Below are 8,049 nucleotides of genomic sequence, written 5' to 3'. Positions count from 1 at the left end.
TTTTTCGATTAAAAAGGTCAATACACCGTGTCGAGCCGCTTCGCTAGGAGGCGAGCGGACAACTTTATTCGTGAGCGGGTGGGAAAGGGCCGGGCGCTTTGCCGCTTGCTCCGTTCCCGACCCTTCCGGATCCCGCGGCCCTCGGCGTTTCGTCTGAGGAGGAAGCAAACGGACGATGCGCAAATTACGGAGGGGATATCGGGAGGAAATTAATGCATTATGCATTCGCGGGGAGGGGAGGAAGCTGTGGAGATGAGCGCTTCGATGCGCCCGAGCCGCGTCGTTTCGCGGAGAAGCCGTTCGCTTTTCATATCGGCCTCCGTTTTTGGTTTTTTTTTTTCCAGGTGGTAACGACGCCGCTCACCAGGGATGTGGGCTGGTCCCCGTGCCCGCCGAGCCCGGCGGCCGCAGCCCACCCCGCTGGCGCACGGGGCTGCTTTGTTTGCAGCGCCTGCTCCGTCAGGCCGACATCGAAAAAAAATATATATATATTTATTTGGAAGCTCTGCGATAAACTTTTACGGGAGCGTTTGCAGCGCTCGCTGTGAGCAGCTGAGTTTCCCGGGGCAGCAGGCGCCCGGGGTGCGAGCTGCCCCTTCGCAGGCAAATCCGGGTGTCACGGCACGGTGGTTCCCGAAAGATCACGCAGGGAGCACGGCTGAGGACTGGGAAAATAGCAACCGGCAGGGAAAGAACCGCTTATGAGCCTGGGCGACCTTTGCCTTTCCGCCCGAGACTGCATACTGATTGATATTCCCCCTTTTTTAATTTATTTCTCCGGATTTCTTAAAGGATAGTGAGCGGGAAGGAGACAGGAGCAGCTCCGTGGCCATGTCGCAAAGCCCTTGGCTCGGGAACAGGCCGGCTGCTCTGCTCCATCGCCCGACGGAGCCGGCTTGCCGCGGAGGCGGTGGGAGGCATCCCGTTCCCGTGGGTACCACGGTGCCGGGTGTGGGATGCTCGGCCGGCCGGTGGCTTCGGGGTGCCTCGGCTCGGCCAGGAGATGGAGGCAGGGCCCAGGATGGGCCAGATCCTGCGGGCAGGCGCGATGCTGCGCAGCTCGGTTAGTGACCTCTGGTGATTGAAAAGGAGAAGTTTCCCCACGGGGTTGAGCCGCCTCCGTTTTGCTGATGCTCGGATGCGTCAGGCGCACGAGGAAAGGTCCGACGGCGGCTCCGGGCCGAGGAGGGAATTGCCAGCGCCGGAGGGGGTCTCTCTGGAAGCGGCTTTTCGGGCCCAGGGAGGTGTGCAGCCACAGGGAGCCGCCGGCACGAAGGCGGGATGCGGAGGATGCACTGCGCGGTATTTTTAGGAGCTGGGAACGGGCCGGCTTTGCAAACCACCCACGAGCACCACGGGACCGGAGCTGCTGGTGCTCCCGGCCATCCCACCGGCTCCCTGCTCCTGCCGGCAGCCCTGCCGGGTCCCTTTCCCGGGCCGTTTCCCAGCGTATTACTCCCAAGGGCTTTGGGACCAGCAGCTGGGATGTCCCTGAGATCCCACCACGACCTGCTGGTGCCACCGGCCGGAGGTTCCCACGGCATTGGCGCTCTCCGTCTTGGCACCCCGGTCACTGCAGGTGCCGGCGGCGAGGCTGGAGCCGACCCGGCCGCATCCTCGGCTCCCCGGGACGCTGGTGGGGCGCAAGGAGCCGGGGGCAGGTTGCTTTGGGGATTGCCCAGGCCCAAAGTTGTCCTCTTCAACCAGCCGTGGATGTTTTCAGCCACAGTTTGACTCATCCTCCCCGGCCCTTATGCTAGAGGGAAATTTTATCTGCTAGAGAGCTAAACAGAACGCAAAAAAATGTTGAATTTTTTACTAAATGGATATTTTTACCCAAGAATGTCTATTCTTAGTTCAAGACAACCAACATAGGGTTTGTTTTTTAACTTTTTTTTTTTCCCCGCCCCAAAAATCTGGAGCAAAGAGAAATCGAAGGAAAACACCGGCAGGTTTTGCTTTATCCGTTTTTTCTTTTTTTTTTTTTTTCAGGAAAGACCCTTCCCCCCTGGGCCCCAGGTGCTTTGCGGCCGGCATGCAAGTTGTTTGGCATTTCCAAACTGGGTCAGAAGATCCCATCCGGGAAGAGCCACAGCATCACCCACAACCCAGATGGCCCTAAATCAGAGCAAACGTTTGCTGTTTTGCGGGGGAGAAAATGCCTGCCTGGGGGCAAGCCGGTTCGGCATCGCTGTTGGCTGCCTTGAGAAAGCCAAAAGGAGGAAAAAAGTAGGTTTAGGCTAACCAAAAAAAAAAAAAAAATATATATATATAATACACCCAAGGGATAAGACCAGTGTGGGGTTTTCCTGGAGATCCATCACGTTGCCTTTGAAATGAGCCTTTTGGGGAAGGAGCATCACATTGCACAGCTGCAGGCTGCCCTTTCCTCGAGACTTTGCTTTGATTTTCTTTTTTTTCCCTTTTTTCCTTCCTCCTTTCCTTCCTGCCGATGGTTTTGGCATCTCTATCGGCAAGCAAATCTTGGAAGGGCAACCACCTATCTGGGCTAGGGCGACGGCGAGAAGATATCAAAGCAATTAAACCGGCCGGGTAATTGGGTGACCCTTTCGGGGCCGGGGGCCGGGATGGCCGTCGATGGCCGAGCTCCCCGAAAAGCAGGACTTGTCCCACGTGCAACGACAGCAGAGCCTGGGGCATCGCCCCGTTCTTCTCCGTTGGGAACCGCGCTGAGCCGAGGGCATCTCCGCTGCGGCGAGGAGATCCGTGTCCTGCTTGAACCCAATCCCTGGGTTTGCAGCTGTCAATATAGATATATTTTTTCCCCTGGATAGTTTGAGGCTATTTAGTCCGGATAAAATCTGATGGGCAGCTCGAGTTCGTGCCATGTTCTGCACAGCTCTGCTTTCCCAAGGGACGCAGCTCTCCAAGATCCATGTTAACGAGCTGCTAATTAGTTGGAGGTCAGAGCAGCGGAGCAGCCCTGCAAGGTCAAGGCGGGGGAACGGGTCACGGGTGCAGTCCGTCCTCCGGGATTTCGGCACGCGCTCGGTGACGGCGAGCCCAAAGCTCAGGCTGGGGGTGGCGGATGCCAGCCCGGACCCCAGGGCAATCTGTCCTCGTGACGCCTGGGAGCAGCCCCAAATCCCACGGGTCGGGCACCCGGGGGACGCGGGCGTTGCATCGGCTCGAGCAGAGCATCCAGCCTGGCCAGGCAGGAGGGACGAGCCGGGTCAAAATGCGATCAGTGGTGCAAAGTCTAGCTGGAGACCTGTAGCTAGCAGTGTCCCTCAGGGGTCAAGACTGGGTCCAATCCTGTTCAACTTATTCCTCCGTGACCTGCAGGAGGAGGCAGAGCGTCTCCCCAGCAGGTTTCCTGCGGATGACAGCAAAGTGGCAGGGTGGCTGATGCACCGGAGGGCTGCGCTGCCATTCGGAGGGACCTCGACAGGCTGGAGACACGGGCAGAGAGGAAGCTCTCATGAAGTTCAAGAAAGGCAAGTGCAGAGGCCTGCGCCTAGGAAGGAATAAGCCCACGCAGCAGGACACGCTGGCAGCTGACCTGCTGGAAAGCAGCTCTGCGCACAAGCACCTGGGAGTCCCGCTGCACAACAAGTTGACCATGAGCCAGCAAGGTGCCCTCGTGGCCAAGGCGGCCAAGGCTATCCAAGGAAGAGCAGTGCCAGCAGGCGGAGGCAGCTGAGCCTTGCCCTCTCCTCGGCGCTGCTGAGGCCACATCTGGAGTCCTGTGCGCAGTTCTGGGCTCCCCAGTGCAAGAGAGACATGGAGCTACTGGAGGGAGTCCAGCGGAGGCCTACCAAGATGAGGAAGGGCCTGGAGCCTCTCTTGTACGAGGAGAGGCTGAGAGAGCTGGGACTGCTCAGCCTGGAGAAGAGAAGGTGGAGGGGGCATCTTATCGATGTCTCTAAGTCTGTGGAGAGAGGGTGTCAAGAGGATGGGGCCAGACTCTTCTCAGTGGTGCCCAGTGACAGGAGAGTCAAGGGGCACAAACGGAAATGCAGGGAGTTGCCTCCGAATGGAAGGAAAGACTCCTTCACTGTGAGGGTGACTGAGCACTGGAAGAGGTTGCCAAGGGAGGTCGTGGAGTCTCCATCCTTGGAGATGTTCCAAAGCCGCCTGGACACGATCCTGGACAACGTGCTGTAGGTGACCCTGCTTGAGCAAGACTAGATGATCTCCAGAGGTGCCTTCCAACCTCAACCCTTTTTTGCGCGAGTCTGGGAAAGCTAACGGATGTTCAGGCGCAGCGCACGGTTGCCCTCACCTCCTCCAGGAATAACACGCATCCGCTCGAACAATGCTTCCCCGCTTTTTAATATAATTAGCCGCCGGCCTGTCAGTCAACGTCAGTTCCTGCGGATCACCGTTAATGGATCGCTGTGCAGCCGGCTGTTATTGAATCGATACAGAAATTAAAATGCACTTGCTCCGTTCTTGCTCAGTTGTCATCTTATCGCGGTGGATGGCTGAAAGCACCGCAGATTACGGAATCCATCATCGTTTAGCCTTTGTAGCTCGCAAATTCATAATTAACGAGAAAAGATTCCATTCGCTTTCTCATGTAATTTAATTAGTTTGCCATTAAATAGAGCCTAAATGTCGTCTAATCCCCCAACAGAGCAAATAATTGTTTTCCATTCTTTTAGAAATTATCACCCGCTTATTGTTAACTATCAAAATTCATTATTAGCTGCCGAGCAGTTGTCGGAAAAGGTGTGAAAAGCTCTCGTGGAAGGATGGGGCAGGAATCGGAGAGGAAGCTGGGGGGGACGGGAGAGGCGGCAGCGGGGCGCAAAACACGTTCGCCGGCTTTTTTCCTCCTGTGCACGTGCTGCTGCTCCGTCCCAAGAGGCGCCGACCCTCCGTCCCCGTCCCCAGCCCCGTGGGGTGGCCTCGGGGCCTCCCAATACCTGCCCAGGTGATGATGGGCCCAAAGCCACCCGTCCTCCTGCGGATGCTGCCGTGGGCTGGTGGCAACCTGGGGGATGGGACATGGGTGGGCTTCGGGGTGCCACTGGGATTTAAGGGCTGCGTGATGCCGAGGACAAAACCGTCCCCACCAACACGAGGGATTTAGGTGTCGTTTCGCTGCCTGGTGAATCACGGGGCTGCAGCTGCCCCATAGCAGGAGAAACCTTTGTGGCGGGGGAAACGCCGCGTGGTTAAGTGATGCAACCAAGGCCAAGGAGAAAGCATGTGTCAGAGAATCATTAATCCCGACTCGTCCTGCCTCACGTGCACTTCCAGCACGGCACAGCTCCAGCACAGATTTGGGGGACCTGAAACCCGGGACAGCTCCATGCGGGGGCCGAGCTGTCCGGGAGCATCCCGCCGGGACAGGAGCATCTGCTGGGGACAGGCTGGGCACAAAGCTGTTTCTCTAGATCCCAGGCTGGATTTCTCTCTCGAGCAACTACCTCCCTTGGAGGAAGGAACCTGTTTAAGGAAACAGTTTGCTCAGCGCCCGGATTAGGCGTCAGGACAGTTCGCTGCTGTCCTGCCCCGGCGCTCACCCTGCTCTTGCACTTGCACATCGCCCGCTCCCCGGGCGGCCTTGGGGATTCGGTCTTAACCTGGATCGCTTCCCCCCATCTGGGTCGCTGTTCGGCCAAGATCTGCGCCGATGTCACGGAGCGGGCGTCCTGGGGCCGGAGGGGTGACGCCCAGGTCCCCGCTGGCTTCGCAGATCCCTCGGAAGGGACACCGGACCCCGTGTCCAGCCCGGAGCACATGGGGGAATTTGGGTCCCGCTCCCATGCTCGCCGTGCTCCCGGCCGGGATGCCGGACCCCAGGGCGCCGAGCTCCTGGCGCGGGAACCACAGCCGCCGCTGCCACTGAGTTAATTATCCTGCAGCCCTCGTCGGAGAGACTTTAATAAGCCTTTAATAAGGCGCATTCGGCTCGCGTCCGTCGTTCGCCTGTTACGGTCTCTTCATCGGGAACGAGCGCCGAGGCAGCCCGCTTGCAAGGGCACCCGGCGAGGGGGGGCTTCGGGCCCAGGGGTGCCGCGACACCCGCCGAGCTGCACCCACGGGCACGTCGGCCGGAGGCGAGCCGCGGGACTGCCGCCCGGTAACTTTAGGAACAGCCTCTATTTTCCTATTCCCTCTTCCTTTTTGCTGCCGGTGCTTCGGCAGGATGCTTCATCCCGGAGGCGGATGTAGGCAGCCGGCCGCATCCGAGCGCTCCGGTACGAGGTCGCATCCCGAACGACGGGGTGAGCCCGGCTTTTGAGAGCATCGCAGCAGACGCTGGCAGCTCTCCGGGCTGTTCCCACCTGGCACCCCGCGCCGCTCGCCAACCTCCAGCTCCGAAACGCCCTTCGATTCCCATCTTGTTCCTCCCTTTCATCATCCTGGCTTCTTTTTTTGTTTTAAACAAACCTGATTCAGAAAACGGCAGGTTTATTTTCTTGTAACTGCCGGCTAGGCCTGGAGACGACGCAGCTCTTAGCTCCGAGTCTCTCTTCCCCTTCGGCACTTGGGCATATATTTAAAGCAAACGATAATCCCTTGAAGCTTGTAATAGGGGTTATTAAACGCTAAACCATCCTTCTTGCCGGGCAGCTCTGCCGAGAGAGGACCCAGGCGCAGCAGCGCTCCCCGAGCGAAGGGGAGCAGCCGCGGCTCCGGGGAGGTCTGGCCCAAATCGCGGCGCTGCCGGCTGGAGTCCCAGCTCTAATTTACATGCGTTTCAGGGCCTGTTATTTAATACGCTGCAGAGTTAAAAATAAATCTTCCCGCTGCCTCCAGCTCTCTCTGCCTGCCTCTCCTGCTGAAGGGTGGCTCGTTTGCGTTTGGATACGTCCGCTCGCTGTGAAGGATCCGGTGACGCGTCCTCCCTTGTCTTCATCGCCATCCTGCCCATCCCTTGCTAGCACCGCTGACTTCAGACACAACGTGGTGTCCCCCGTGGGGAGGGACCGCTGCCGTCGAGGACAGTGGAGGATGAGGAAGGGCAGCAGCAGCTTTGCAGAGATTAGAGGGACTAGTGCAGAGCCCCAGGTTGCAGCAGCGCTCGGGGTCCAGGCCAGAACGGATCTGGGTTTTCAAGGTCAACTGCTGGGAGTCAGGGAGAACGATGGCAACGGAGCAAAACGGGACCCAGTTGGGTATCTCAAGAGCAGGCGTGAAGCTGATCCTTTCTGGGTTTGAACCTGGAGCTCTGCACAGTCCAGACCTACAAACCTGATGCTTGAACACTTTAACCCAGCTAATTAGGAGAGTCAGCAAACGAGGCACTGTTCGAGTTGAGTTTTCAGAGAATTAAACCCAGCCACACTCTCCAGCGCACCTCTGCCTTGCCCCAAAGTCACCTGGCAATGATCTAGGATCCAGGAGCTGAGACCAGCTCTGCTCCAACCCCGAAGGCTTTAAGAGCAACACAAGAGCAAGCGAGGCTCTGCAGCCCCGGCTGAAGCCATCTGCTGACCTAAGGACGCAGCACTGGAACAGCAATGGTTCCAATGACAGGGGGCAAATGTCACACACCCCAGTCCACGTGTTGCCCTCGGCCTGGGGAGATGCTCACCTCTCCTCCTGGGGAACATGCGGCCACATTTCCCTTCCTCCTTAAAAGCTGATCAGTATGTTGTGTCCCCAAGAGTGCTGGCTCATCTCCTCCCGCTGCAAGGAAAGTGGGGAGAAGAAACACAAAAAGAAAGAGGCTTTGTGTTTCTTCCCTTTCCGCTGCACAAACAGCGCTGATTTTCCAGCTCTTAAATACCTGGTGGCTGGAGCAGATTCCTCCTGGTCAAATGCTTGCCAAGAACTGTCCAGGACAGCCCTACAGCATGGTACTGCTGGGCTGGGAGCATGGTGTGTCCACACCTCATCATCCCACCTGAATCGCAGCCCTCAGACAACCTCCTCCGGAGCAGGGCAGGAAGCCGCAAGAGGTGAGAAAAAGCTGGTACAACCTGAGCGGAGGCAGCAAACAGAAAAACAGAGGGAAAAAGGATGAAAAAAATCTAACGGCTGGAAGCTGAGGCCAGACACATTCAGAGTAGAAATACAGCACGTACTCTTCACAGCAAGTTAATTAACAACACACACAATTACCTGCAG

At 57.8% G+C, this 8,049-nt stretch overlaps 1 long non-coding RNA gene across 1 annotated transcript; it reads right to left on the bottom strand.

The window, feature by feature from the left end:
* Positions 1–30: 30 nt before the first annotated feature.
* Positions 31–7,895, bottom strand: LOC136994308 (uncharacterized). Its single transcript, XR_010886459.1, has 3 exons — positions 7,709–7,895; positions 7,514–7,608; positions 31–153 (listed from the first exon to the last, which is right to left on the bottom strand). It is a non-coding gene; the product is annotated as an uncharacterized lncRNA (long non-coding RNA).
* Positions 7,896–8,049: the final 154 nt, after the last annotated feature.

Source organism: Apteryx mantelli, chromosome 27, assembly GCF_036417845.1.
Source record: "Apteryx mantelli isolate bAptMan1 chromosome 27, bAptMan1.hap1, whole genome shotgun sequence".
Lineage (NCBI taxonomy): Eukaryota > Metazoa > Chordata > Aves > Apterygiformes > Apterygidae > Apteryx > Apteryx mantelli.
The sequence above is the reverse complement of the archived record's forward strand: the minus strand, read 5'-3'. Positions and strand labels throughout refer to the sequence as shown.